We start from the raw sequence: 14,883 nt of genomic DNA, 5'->3' as shown, positions 1-14,883 counted from the left end.
ACTCTCTTTTTAGAATAATTGAATTTATTGATTATAATTTTTGGCAGAGGCAATTTCAACGATGTTTTAGTTATTATTGGTTTGTTGTTGTTCTTTCCATTTTTTAGTCAAGTCCAATTTGTTTTTCTAAGAAACTTAGTTGTTATTAAATTAACACCAGTTTTTCAAGGGTTATAAAACCAAACGGCACCGGATACAAATTCTTAAAGCAAATTAATTCATTATATTATTTTGTATCGAAATTTTCATTCCCATATAAACATAGATTTTTTGTTTGATCTCCGAATTTAAGTAGAAAATCATGATTTTAGTGATTTTTATCCCAAATTTTAATGAGAATGGTAACAACGCAATGCTTTTAAATTTAACCCCTATTTTTTTTTTTTTTGACATATGTTTTAGTTTTAGATCTATGGTGACTAAGACATTACATATGACACTGTATGGCAACTCCTTCGCTGGCGAAATACTGAAACCACTTACACGAGGATTTAATGAATGCTTTTGTAGAACATTCAATCTCTCTCATACATGATACAACCAAAATCCCTTGATTTGCATTTTCTTCGATATATTCAATATCTATCATAAATTTGAATCGACCTATTATTTTTAAAAATAACGAATTAAAGTCGAGTGCGAGAGATCACATATAAAGTACGCTTTTCAATAAATTTTTGTAACAAACTATACAATTACTATCACAAACAAATGTCGCCAATACTGTTTTGACGGGTATGGTTGACGTTTCAACCGTTGAAGATAAGCCTAGCTCGACTCCATTTGATGCACAATATCTAGTTCCTTCATTCTTTTTTCCTAGTACTAGAAGCGGTTGTAGTTGAAATATATATAGAAGCATGGTCATGATCACTTACCATGTTCATGTTTAGCTTAGGCGGAGTCATATATGAATTCCATCGCATCATTTCCTTTTTGTAGAGTAGCAACCATTAAAACGGAGACTAAAATTTATCTATTTGTTAAATTATTTTCAAGTCAATAAGTCACCAATACGTGAGAAGTATATATATATATAGAGAACTACTTGATCCATGTTTTGGTACCATTTTGTTTACAATGTTGGTAGGGGCTTACAATCGTTAGAATACCGACTATAACGTGATTTTGGCATATCCGACGTAATGTAACTATTTTGGTTAAGTATCTTTGACCTTTGGTGAATGTATCTTCAATCAAATAGTGTGCTTCACGTAGGTGGGGATACATGTATTTCTGTACGAGCGCATTTGATGCATGGTCAACTTTTAGGTGGGTTATAAAGGTGGTTCACCTGTTGAAGACATTGCGGAAGGTGAATCCTATATCACGGCTCCTGATGCCCTTGTTCAGCTGTCAAAGCGCTAGGGCTGTTGCATAAAGTTCGTTTAGAAGGCCGTAAAACCTCGTCATATCGGTTGCTATTAATGTTTTTTCTGGATTGAAGAATGCATTGAATGAAAATGTGTCTTCAGTTAGGAGCAAAAAGAAGGAATTATATTGGTTAGTAACTTAGTATACCTAATACAATGTCATAAAATTATGGATATACCCTGTACAAAAGGACAAAGATGTGATTACCTTTTGTAATAATTTGATTTTACTATACCATCTTTAAACAACATATGTACAAAGATGGTGACATGTTGTCTCCTGGAAAGATTAATCATAAAAGCAATCACTATCTATTTTCTCTTTCCACTTTAATTAAAATTTAAACTCTTGCACAAATTATTCTTTTTTCTTTTGTTGGACAATAAATTTGATTATTACCCAAAAAAAAAAAGAGAAGAAGATAGATTAATCATAAAAGAATTGCTATTAAGGAATTCTAGTTTTTTTAGTTAAGAGAGTTATAAGAAAGATAAAGAAGTATTGAACCGATTTGAAACATGGTTGCAGCTGTTGGTAAGATCACTTCAACTAACATTCTTAGTCCTAAGAAAACATCTTTATTCGTAACGCATCAAATGAATACACATATAATACGAATCCCCATATATACATATAGTATTTTTTATTAAACCTGATCATTAAAATATCAGTTTAAACCCCACAAAGTAAAAGCTCGAATTTAATTTAAAAACTTGTTGAACTATATAGATGTTTTGATTGGTCAACAACATTTAAGGTGGTCCAATGAATGAATGTTTCTGCTGCTTTCTGTTGAAACAACATCATATACGATAATACGAATCAGAATATTCATTTAGCAACATATGACTATATGAATGAGTAGATTCACTTAGCCTCATTCATAAACATCCTATGAGTAAATTCATTTTTGACATAAAAGTTATGAGCCCAAAGGAGGGACTCGATCGGATTGAACGACGAGGAGACTATCATTATGTAGTTGGAATTAATTAAGGTTGAACGTATACTCTTTTATTTTTATTTCTCCTAAGGTATTTGTGAGCCATTTTCTTGTTTTTCTTGATGTTTCTTTCGTATAAATTCTGGAACTAGCCGAAATAATTCACTATCATCTGAAGACTATTGTAGCCATATATACCAAATTAACCATGGTTCGAAGTTTCAATTTGATATATCAATTTTCATCATAAATAAATGTCGTAAAAAAACAAAATCTGTGTTGCCAAAAGAATGTTATGAGAGGAATAAACAATTACAACTAAAAATATAAATTTCATCATACCAACTCAGGGGAGAATAATAAAAAACCTAAAAATGCGGCAATACTACTTTTCATAATATTATAATAATAAAAATCATGATTATAATATTATGAAAAGTAGTATTGACGTTTTGGGTAAACATCCGAATTTCTAAACTAAGACTTCAACTAATTCATTCGCTAACTTTGACCAGCCTAGTCCTGAAACATATAATAATGTATTTATATAGATAGATAAATGATTCCAACACTAAAGTTAAAATAATTTCTACAGAACCAAAAGCACGTACACAAGATCATATCAAATCGTAACATGTAGAGTAGAAACTCTAACTGAGTAGACTCTGCACTGCACAGAACAAAAGTACTGAATCTCAGCAAAACAATGTGTTGTGAAAATCAGCACAGTGGAATTTGAGAAAGAGAAAAAAAAAACTCAGAGGAACTTCTTCAAACAACAAACCTGCACGATTACTAGAGTGATGATGTTCTTGTACGTAACAGCAAAATTTAGTCTGTAGGCTTCACCAGCATTATTAGACGGTCAGTTTACTCTTTCGAATAATTGGTATGACTTGTCAGCTAGTCCTATCAATCATCATAGTTAAAAGTTATATTTCTTATTTACTCTCATGTGAATTGTATTGCGGTAAAGCTACACAACTTTTCTACATGAAATTATCCTATTTCAAAATGGATTGTTGTACGTTGTACCAGACAAATTTTGAAAATTGCCGTATTACAGTTAACCTATATTGTGACATGTGAGTTACAAAATACAGAGCACAATTTATGAAAATAAACAATTCACTATTTATGGTTCAATAATCGTTTTTAAAATATAATTTGTGTAATACATTTAAAAGACCAAAAAGGTTGAAAAATATTTAGGTAGCAACAATTGGCGTAATCTACCAAAAACAACTCTATATCAAATTTAAATCTACCGAATATATAATTCTATAAAAGAGAACTTAGACATCCACACGTTGGAAATCGTGTGTCTCGTCTACCCCAGTTGAGTCATCTGCACAAAAAAAATCATGTCCATTCGTACTAGGATTACATATTTCGTTGGATTATTAAACAAGTCCATTATGTCACTACATATATATCAGTTCTTGTATCTTTGTTATTATTTATTTATTTATTTTATATGGGTTTTTGGAAAACATTACCGGCAAGAACATGAAGATTAGTCTAAGTTTCAGTTCGGTTTTCTACTTTTCTAAATGTTGACAAAAAAAAATCGAAAATGAAAAACGTTTGTCATAAAATTATATATGTCAACATCAGATTTCTCGCACCACAAAAATGAAACACTCTTTTATGATAATGCTCATTATTAACTAGAAGCCAGTGAATTGATCAATCTGATGGTACAGCAACAAGGAACCAAAATTTTAAATAGACTCGAATTCTCAAGGGAACCATATATATCTTTTCTATATTGTTTCTATTAATAATATATAATATCATGTGCTATCTGTAGTAGTATTAGCAAAACTAGATAATGCAGAACCAAATATCATTTAAAATCTTCTTAAATAATCTTGAAAATGTTATTTTATTGTTGAAGCTTAATATTCAATCCATATTTCAGTTCAGTTTGTATTCAAAAACGTTTTAGTATTCAAACTAAAACATAATATCATTTGGATGATTTGGTTTAGTCGGTTTTTGTTCGTATTTGAACCTTAACAAACGGCTTGTTCAATGTTGTTAACAAGCTGTTTTAAGTTTTTAACATAGGTATTTAAGGTTCGTATTTGAACATTTAACCACATTTCGGTTTCGGTTGTTCAAATATCAACATTTTAACGGCTTGCCGTATCACTGTTATTCTAATTTGATCGGAATATTATATTTTCCGAGGTTAATATTAATATGATCCAAAGATTTTTTTCATTTAGATTAAAATAAAAATTAAAAAAGATGAGTGGTTGATATATATTGTTAGATAATTCGACTAATTAAAACCTCCATTGACATGGACTGTCGCAAAAAATGATACTGTACTTGTCTGAAGAGGTTAACAACATCGAAATCTTGGGCACATCGATCTATCTGTAAAATCCATGCTGTCCATCTTCGCTCGTCAGTTTTGTGGGTGGTATATATATTTACTATTTTTGTTATTAGTTAATTCCTTATTTAGTAGATTTTGATATTTTTCTTTGTGTAATCTTCTATTTAAATCTATAAAACGATGTAAAAAACATATAATCTTGGATTATAGATTGACACTCAAAATTTTAACATATGTGTGTATATCGATGTGTATAGTTAGAAACGTATATGAATATGTGTACATATGAAACGTATCTATTTGTGTCTGAAAAACACATGTTTAGTGCAAACCTAAATACTTTGGGTCTTTAACCACCGTTTAAACGTATATGAAGGTTTTTCAATTAGTCAATTATAAAAGGAGACATATATCTAATATATATATACAATTATAGAAGAACATGTCAGCATTATTCTTATTTTCTTGAATTAATCTATTATGTTTCATTTTCCCATCTTGTTCTCCGACTTTAATCATCTGTGATTGTGTTGATTTGGGTGATCTATTGTGTTTGGATGATGACAATAACTGAATTGTACAGTAAAACCTCCACAAATTAATAATGTTGGGACCAAGATATTTTATTAATTTATAGTGATATTAATTTATCTATAAATTAATAATTATTATTTTATAATGTAAATTAATAATTATTAATTTATAGGTATATTTTTAAATGTTTAATTTTTTAAAATTATGAATTGAGACAATTTTTGATTATGAAATTACAAATATTATAGACAAATTTTAACAATAAATTACAAATATTATAAATTAAAGAATATTGTAAATTTTATTGTATTGAAATTGAATTTGAAATAATTAAAAAATATTATTGAAAATAAATTACAAATATTATAGACAACTTCACTTATACACATGACATAAATATTTAAATTTATGAATAAGAATATCAATTATTTATTTTAATAGTCTATCAAACTATCAAAATGTAAATGATGCATATTTAGAAATTGAAAACTTAAAAAGTTTTAGTTGTTTTATGAAATGTTATAGAATATTTTATATCATTATAGTTTGAAGATACAATATAACAATTGTTTTATAGATATGAGGTTTAAGAGAAACATACTTTATTATATCAACATATATATATATATATATATATATATGTAAATTTACATGATTATTAATTTATGATATTATTGGGACCATATTTTACATGTGAATTTCAAAAAAATTATTATCTTATTATTTTATCCAATTTTGTTATTTTTTACACTGTTCCCACTTGAGACTAGCAAAATTTATAAATCTATAGTGTTTATTAATTTATAAAGTATTAATTTATAGAGGTTTTAGTGTATTCATTTTTTCATCTTTCGTCTTTAAGTAATTTTAATGCTAGGCAAAACTTAATCCACTTATCTTAGGAAACACTGTGTTTCTAAAACTCGAGTACATTAATATATACAGACTTTCATTTACTTTGAATCTTTGGTCAATGGTATTTATTAGAGTTAGGTCTGACCATTTTTCCTGCATTGAAAATTAGTTAGGTGGAGTAATTCGAGTAGGGGTGTCTAACATAGGTAGAAAACCATGGGTTTACCCTGTTTGTATATTATTTTATTGGGTATGGATTAAGTTTTTATACCCATATAAATAAATGCGTATTGATCGGTTCGTCTAATGAGTTCGTGGGTTTAACCGGGTAAACCCATTAGAGATATGGGTTACCCATGGGTTAATGAAAAAAACAAAAATAATATATATATATATATATATATATATATATAATATAAAGACTTTGTATTTTGGTTTTAAGGATTTTTGACTTTAGGATTTTAGGATGTTTTTCTATTTTAATATCCGATATTATATTCTTAAGCTTGAAAACTTTGGTTAGTTTTATAATTCTATTTTATATAATATGTTATGGATTTCATATTAATTATTTTATTTTATTTATATATAGGTAACCCATATAACCCATTTAGCCATTAGGTTTTATATTATTGGGTTTGGGTATATAAATTCAACCCATTTTGACACTCCTAAATTCGAGGTCAAAGAGGAACCTCATTTATAAGAAAAACTCTTAGTTGGATATTTAAATTCTCCATAATTCTTTGAAATTGATAATGACGTGATATTAGAAAAAATGTTCACAACGTGTGTTAGGACATTTAGAGTGGTGGATTCTAGAAAAAGTTTTCATTAATAAAAAAAAATAATAATAAAATGTAGGAGTGAGAAGTAAGAAGTGAGAATCTATTCAAATTGATATTTTAAATGATTTGTATAAAATTTACAAATCCTATGTTATTTAGGCCCTGATTGGTAGCACACTTTTAAGATTTCAAAAATGTTTAAAGCTTTGACAACCATCTTTTTGCCAATCAAACTTTTTTTGTTTTTATTTTTTTTTAAAGCATTGAAAGCCAATTATTTTTTTCTCTTCCTTATTTTTAAGGCGTTCACAACCCATGCTTTAAAAACTAAACAATTTTAAAGCATTCTTTTTTTTTCTCCCTTTAATATTTAAAAGCCATCCAAAAGTATATATATATATATTTTTTACATATTTTATTTTTATAAATTAATTATTTTCATTTTTTTTCTTTTAAGATCTATTTCAATAATAAATTTTATTTTCTCACTGCAAATAATACTGTAAAAGAGTTTATGAAATTTATCATTAATAATAGAATAACATTCAAACAATGCCTTGATTAGTGGTAAATGGATTTTTGACTGCTCATGTAACTACTCAATGCATTATATATTTTTACATTATTTCAAATTTTAATAACTTAATAAGTTGATGTCTGCAACTTCAATTATTTATTTCTTATTGTTATAGTTGTTTGTTTTTATGTTTTCAAACAAAATCACATATTTGATTGACTTATATTTTTTAGAATTTTAATTTATCATTAATAAAAATTAATTTTTCATTAAAATGCTATATGAATTAATTTTTGACATAATATATATTCATTAATAATAATAAAAATAACAGCTACAGTTTTAAAAGTTATTGGTAAACAATAAGATTTTAACAGTTAAAGATTCTACAGTCAAAGCATCTACAACCAAATTCTCTGCAGCTAAAAATTTAAAGTCAAAGTCTCTTTAGCCAAAAGTTATAGCCGTTACCAATTAGAGCCTTAATCTTATATTTTTAAAAGTTCATTAGAATCCATTGTTATTGAACTGATGATTTAAAAATATACTGTTATTCAAAACAGTTTGTGGATTTAGATTTTGTAAGGCCCGTGTCCCAAAAAAACAATGGAAGAACCGATTAATTTATGTGAAATCATGAAATTGCCCGGTTTGGTTTAATTTCACCCGGTTTAGAGCCGGTTTTGGAAAGACCTAATTGATGTATTTATAAAGATTTGGATGCCTCTTCTCTGTCTTTGGTCGTGGTTGTTATTCAATGCTAGCATTAAGAGGAAGAAAGAGAGAGAGAGAGAGAGAGGAGAGAAGCCTGTTGTGCTGTGAAGGATATTGAAAGAGGAAGCATAATCGTTAGGGTTTGGGAGGAAACAGTTTCGACGTATCAAATCATCCTTAAGGTAACAAAATTTGGTAGCGTTATTTTCAAGGTTGTCATCGTCATTTTTTTTTCAGAAGTGGATTTGGATTTAAATTCGATGAGTTATTGGCAGTTTAGTGAGACACGTTTTCTCAGACGCGAGTTGAGACCATCATGTAATGTAACTGAGATATAGGTTTCGTCTGGTTACTGATTGGCACAAGATTTTGTGGGAAGATTTGTAACGTCTAGGGATAGCTTTTCACCAGAGAGATGCGATAGTTAACAGACGTTTATGGACTGTTGCAGACGCAAGGAGAGCCTTTTTTGTTATAGTTATTTTTGTGAATAAGTTTGATAAGGTAATGTGTAGCGTGGAATCATGGTGACGAGGAGAAGGATGATATAGGGTCTTGATTGTATTATTGGTTATGTTATTTCGTTGTTGGAACCTTGGTTAGGAGGCTAGTTTGGTTTATGTTTTTGTTGTGGATATTGATGCTTGCTTTATATTATTTGTTGTTAGTTAATTGTTTGGGTTGTAATTAAATATTATGGGATATTTAATTAGATTATTATTATTAACATAACCAATAAGCCCTTTAAAGATTGTAGCATTATAAAGGTCTTTCGTCCGTAGTAAGCTTGGAAAGTAGTGGTGTCAAAATGGGTAACCCAACCCGACCCAATTCATACCCACGTGGGTTCGAGATTTTCGTGGGTGGGTTCAACCCGACCTATTTATTACGATGGGTTGAACTTATATACCCAAACCCAATAATATAAAATCCAATGGCTAAATGAGTTATATAGGTTACCCATATATAAATAAAATAAAATAAAATAATTAATATTAAATGCATAACATATTATATAAAGGAGAATTATAAAACCAACCAAAGTTTTCAAGCTTAAGAAAACAATATCAGATATTAAAATAGAAAAATCATCCTAAAGTTCTAAAGTCAAAAATCCATAAAACCAAAATAAAAAGTAATTATATTATATATATATTATTTTTGTTTTTTTCGATTAACCCATGGGTAACTCATAACCCTAATGGGTTTACCCTGTTAAACCCACGAACTCATTGGATGAATCCATCAATACCCATTTATTTATATGGATATAAAAACTTAACCCATACCCGTTAAAATAATAGATAAACAGGGTAAACTCATCGGTTTCTACCCATTTTGACATCCCAATAGGGTTTGAAACATCTGCCTTGCGCCGTCGAAAGAAAGAAAGCAAAAATAAGAAACAAAACATATGTCATGAAAAATCATATGGAACAACAGGAGGTAAGAGAATTCTCAGACCTAATCCCAGATGATCTTCTTATTGATATATTCTCTAGAGTCTCTGTAAAAACTATAGGTAGGTGTCGTTCCGTATCCGAATTGTGGGAATACATACTTGGCCGTCCTGATTTTACAGAGCTTTTCCTGACTAGAGCTCCTCCACGGCTTTTGTTTGCCTTCAAAGCTAAGAAAGAGTTATATGTCTTCTCTTCGCCTCAACCTCAAAGTCCCGATGATGAGATATCTTGTCTTGTAGCCACCCCTTATAAGCGTTTTCCCAAATATTTTCCAACTGATATCTGTACCTCGCAATATGGATTGGTCTTCCTACAACATAGGCGAAGAAAAGCAGCGCAGGTGGTTTGTAACCCCTTGACGAGACATTGCATGACCTTACCCAAGTTGAAAGCGACGGGTGTTGAAAGAAGCTATTTTGGCTTTGATCCGACGAGCAAACAGTTCAAAGTGTTGTGTATGACACGGTCAAGTTATGTAACACACAATACTCATCGGATTTTGACACTGGAGAGTGGAAAACGCGTATGGAGGACGATCCAAGACCATTCTCCTCTAGATGATGATGAAATATGCATAAATGGCGTTTTGTATCACATAGCTATTTTTCCAATGGCAGGTCTTAAGATAGTTTGCTTCGACTTTAGGCGTGAGAAATTCGGCTTTATTAAATTAGATGAAGACATGTTCCCTGTTCCGAAGTTAACTTTGTTCAACTACAAAGGTAAATTAGGTGTACATCAGAATGAGTTGTTGGAATTAGAAAAAAATGGGTGGTGGGTTCTAGAAGATGCTGGAGAAGATAAATGGTTCAAACGTAAATGCATGCTGCCACCCGAAGTTACCAACATGATGTGTGTTGGAATGACGGGTACCGGAGAGATTGTGTTTACGCCGTTGACGTGCTATCTATCAGACTCGTTCTACATTTTATTCTTCAATACGGAGAGGAACACGGTTAGAAAAATCTATATTCAGGGATTTGAAGAGTTTAAGCATCATCGAACGAAAGTTTCCGTTCAGACCTTTTTAGACTTTGTAGAGAGGATGTGAAGTTTATCTAAGTGTGTGTCTCCAAGGGTTATTCATATCTTGGAGAATTTTATAGTTTAATTTCAACTCTTATGATTATCCAGCTTCTTCTTCTTCCACCTCGGAGGTAACTTTTATGGACTCCATTAATCCATAACATCTTCTCCTCTCATGGCTTCACCTTTCTTCTTCTTCTTTGTGCAGGCTCCAAGGATACTCAGCTCTGATACCATGTTGTTTTTCTCATATCTAACATTTGTCTCTCAATCTCAAAGGTTAGTTCTTTCACTCTTTGTTTTTACTCCTTGTCTTTTCTCTAGAGAGAAACAAGAACACAAGTTTAGCCTTTAATGTCTACATTGCATTAACTTGGATACTTTCTTACAATTCACACACACACATACACATAGTCGTTTTCTCCACTTTACACTATGCTTTTAGACCATACTTCTATTCTCTTACACAAGCTACACCAACACTAGTAGCCACTCTACTCACTCATTGGATTTATAGTTCCTTGATTCACTCTCACACATTCAACAACTCTAACAACTCACTTAGACTCTAATTAGGACTTAGTTTACTCTAAAAATCTGTTCCTTTCACCTTTGTCGATTCTCTTCACGACGTCCTTCTCCGACAACGCCTTCTTCTTCCTTTCTTCATTTTCTTCTTCTCACTGATTCTTCTTTTCTTTGTTGCAAGATTTAATCGAGGACTCAAACCTCAAACTGGTGATTTAATCCATATACTCAACGTTACATCCTATTGCGAGATATGCTTATCTATAATCCAACAATAAAACTAACAGTAACCCACCAATTAATGATGTCATGTACTCCAATAGGACTCACTGAACTAAGGAAGCAGGGAGTGTGTTATGAACCAATTTGAACTGAATTGATTGTGATTAGAAAATTTCCTAGGAAATCATTATCTCTGAGTGTATTTTTAAACCTACGAAATTTTAATATGCATGTCCAACAACTTGCCCCCACTCTATATATTTTTCTTAATTTCTTATTTTAAGACTAGTAAAAGCATTATTTTTTCATATACGTACTTTGAATACCTTGTACAGTATGTGATTTTCATCTTGTCTTATAGACCGAATTGTTATATGTTGTTGTCCCAATTATTTTGGATGGTTGATGTAAACCTTCGAAGTGAACTCTTCTGTGACTCTCCACATGTGAACTTGTGTATTTGACTCTTCTTTGCATAACACAAATGTTGTTGTTCTTTGCAGGTTTACAATAAGGCCCAATCTGCTGAGACAAAAGGTATTAGCGTCTCAATGGGTGCTGCTGCTTAGCAACCAGTGAGGAAGCCAACTGGTAGATCCGCTTTCCACTGATGATAAAGTGATTCTTACTTCTCAGCGGTTGTAGCTAGTGAGATTTATCTAATTTCTTTAGACTTGTCAGTTGCTTTATAGCATAGTTCGTAATTGTCACATTTGGATGATCTGTGTAATCTGATTTGCTACGCTGCATATATGTATGTCTCCTTCATATAATTAGGGCTGGGCAAAATAACCGATAACCAAATAACCGACCGAAACCGAACCGAAAAAAACCAAACCGAACCGAACCGAAATTTTTCAAATACCCGAATGGTTAGTAAAAATCTATATCCAAACTAACCGAAACCGAACCGAACCGAACCGACAATTAAATGGTTAACCGAAATATCCGAAAACCTAGAAGATATCAAATATTATATACTTAATATTATGCAAAACTATAAAATAAACTTAAAATATAAATTATTTCTAGATTTAAAACAATTAAATATTTTAAATAATCAATATATGTAAATGTTATTATTTTGAATTTACAAAGTTAAATACTATTTTGTAAAATTGAATCCATATTTTTCCCTTTTTTGTATTTTTGTTATTGTATATTTGGTTAATTTTGGTTATATTCGGTTAGTTTTGGTTATATTTGGTTTATTTGGTTAATGTTAATATAATTTATGTTAGTTATGGTTATTTATTTAAATAACCAAACCGAAACCGAACCGAAAGAAACCGAACCGAACCGAACCGAAATTTCAAAAATATCCAAATGGTTACTATATTACTATATCCAAAATAACCGAAACCGAATACAACCGAACCGAAACCGAATGGTTAACCGAATGCCCAGGCCTACATATAATTATAAAATTATAATTTGAAACAATTACTCAAATGTTATTCAAAAGTTGGTTTATTACTCATATGTTATTAATCCAAGAAAATTACTCAAATGTTTAGTGCTCTGAGTGTAATTACAATTTACTTTTTGGGTTTAGTTTTTCGATTTTGAGTAAAAAAATAAAAAAAATACACATCAGCAAATTAAAATACACATCAGATCGACACATAATCAGTTTTTTTTTTAGATCGACAGTTGTTTTTTTTGTTTATATCAAAGATAGGGAAAGCGAATAGTTTTCACTGTTCACAAACCGCGAAATTAAAAAAAAAAACTCTCTCTCGTCATCTCTTGTCGCCGGCGATACTCGCTCTCTGTCTACTCTCTTGCCGTCAATCTCTCGCTGTCATCTCTCGCCGTCTTTGCTCACAAAAACCCTGATCTCTTCGTCGTCGCTCTCACTCTCTTCATCGTCGCTCTCACTCTCTTCGTCGTCGCACTCTCTCTCTCTTCGTCGTCGTGTTCGTCTTCGTTTAAACGTTCCGATATGTGTCGAGTGTTTAGTTTCGAGTTTTCCGGCTGAATGTAGGGTTTTATCGATGATTTACGGCTGATTATCGCCGTCGTTAATGACAGCTGATTTGTTAGATCTATTCGATTCGATGGCTGATTTACTTTTAGGGTTTACGGCTGATTTGTTAGATATATTTGATTCGGTGGCTGAGTTATGTTATACTTTGTGTATGAGTTTGTTTTATGTTATGGCTGATTTATTTTATGCTTTACTGCTGAATTATATTATTTATCAGATGTCGATGGTGATTATTTCTGAAGAACAAGCAAGGGATTACCCCCCAAGAATATACGCTGAAGGAAACTCTAATCTAGAGTTAAGAGATATTAATACCAATTTCAGGATGGGAGAATTCCCTGCGATTAGGGAAGCAATAGGACAAGATGTGTGGGAAAAAACGAAGGATCTACCTATTGGAATAATCTCTAAGCTAGTTGATAGCCAATTCGTCTGGTCTGGTAAGCTAGTACATTTCCTACTTTGTAACCAGTTAAGGGTACATAAGAAGGAGCTTTGGTTTGTCGTCGGCGGTCAACCTATCAGGTTTGGGTTGAATGAATTTGCTCATGTGACGGGGTTAAACATAGACCCAATGCCGACAGAACGGTTTGAACTTGAAGAGGAACACAAAGAGTTCTTCAGACTTTTGAAAGTGCCTGGTGGGGAAGGTCCATCATTAAATGAACTCAGGGAAGGACTGAAAGTGTGCCGGTCATGGATAAACCCTGATCACCGTAAATGGTTGGGGTTGTTGCTTCTTCAACACATTGGACTTTATGGTTTGCATCATAACTGTAGAATTCCATATGAAAGTGCCAAAAGAGTTTTTGATGATGAAGCAATGAAGAATAATCCGTGGGGTCGGTCAGCATTTGAAGCCCTTGTTGATGGCATAAAGTTGTTGAGGCCTACAGGGAAATCGTACACCCTTAGTGGGTTTACGCCCGTGTTACAGGCTTGGGCGTATGAGTCCATCAAATGCTTTGGAGATAGGTTTGGGAATGCATCAGATGAAGATGATGCCATACCGTTGCTTCGATGGCATGGAAACCGTACACGTTCAACGATGGAAACGGTTATTGCTGAAGAGATCAGAGCGCTTGGTGAGGTAAGATTTTGATTGTGTTATGATAGACTGATAGTTACTGTCTGAGTTATTGTTTTAAATGATGGCTAAGATATGGTTTATCAGTGGTTGAGTTATTATTTAGTTTAGTGATTGCTGAGTTATGGTTTAGTGATTGCTGAGTTATGGTTTGGTGATTGCTGAGTCAAGGTTTAGTGATGGCTGAGTTATGGTATGATTGCTGATTTATGCTAATTTTATGGCTGATTTATGTTTATGTTATGGCCGAGTTATGATTTAGTGGTGGTTGAGTTAAAACTTACTGATGGGTTTCACAATCTCTTATGTTACAGATGCGTGTCTGTAAAATGGTTATGATGGAAAATGGCTGCGATCTATTTCATACGTGGCCAGATCAAGAAGACGACCCGGCTGTGGATCGCCTGATCGAGGACATACATATGGATACCTTTGTTAAAGGTTTTTGGGAGGCTAAGGGTGGGAGTGATAAGAAGAAGAAGAAAAAGAAAG

The 14,883-nt window shown here is 31.6% G+C and overlaps 1 pseudogene; it reads left to right on the top strand.

Annotated features, from left to right (window-relative positions):
* Positions 1 to 9,439: 9,439 nt before the first annotated feature.
* LOC104763422 (putative F-box protein At1g53360 pseudogene) lies at positions 9,440 to 10,840 on the top strand (annotated as a pseudogene).
* Positions 10,841 to 14,883: the final 4,043 nt, after the last annotated feature.

The sequence above is a fragment of the Camelina sativa genome, chromosome 18 (assembly GCF_030686135.1).
Source record: "Camelina sativa cultivar CO46 ecotype springtype chromosome 18, ASM3068613v1".
Taxonomy (NCBI): Eukaryota; Viridiplantae; Streptophyta; class Magnoliopsida; order Brassicales; family Brassicaceae; genus Camelina; species Camelina sativa.
This window is presented reverse-complemented; position numbering and strand designations above follow the sequence as displayed.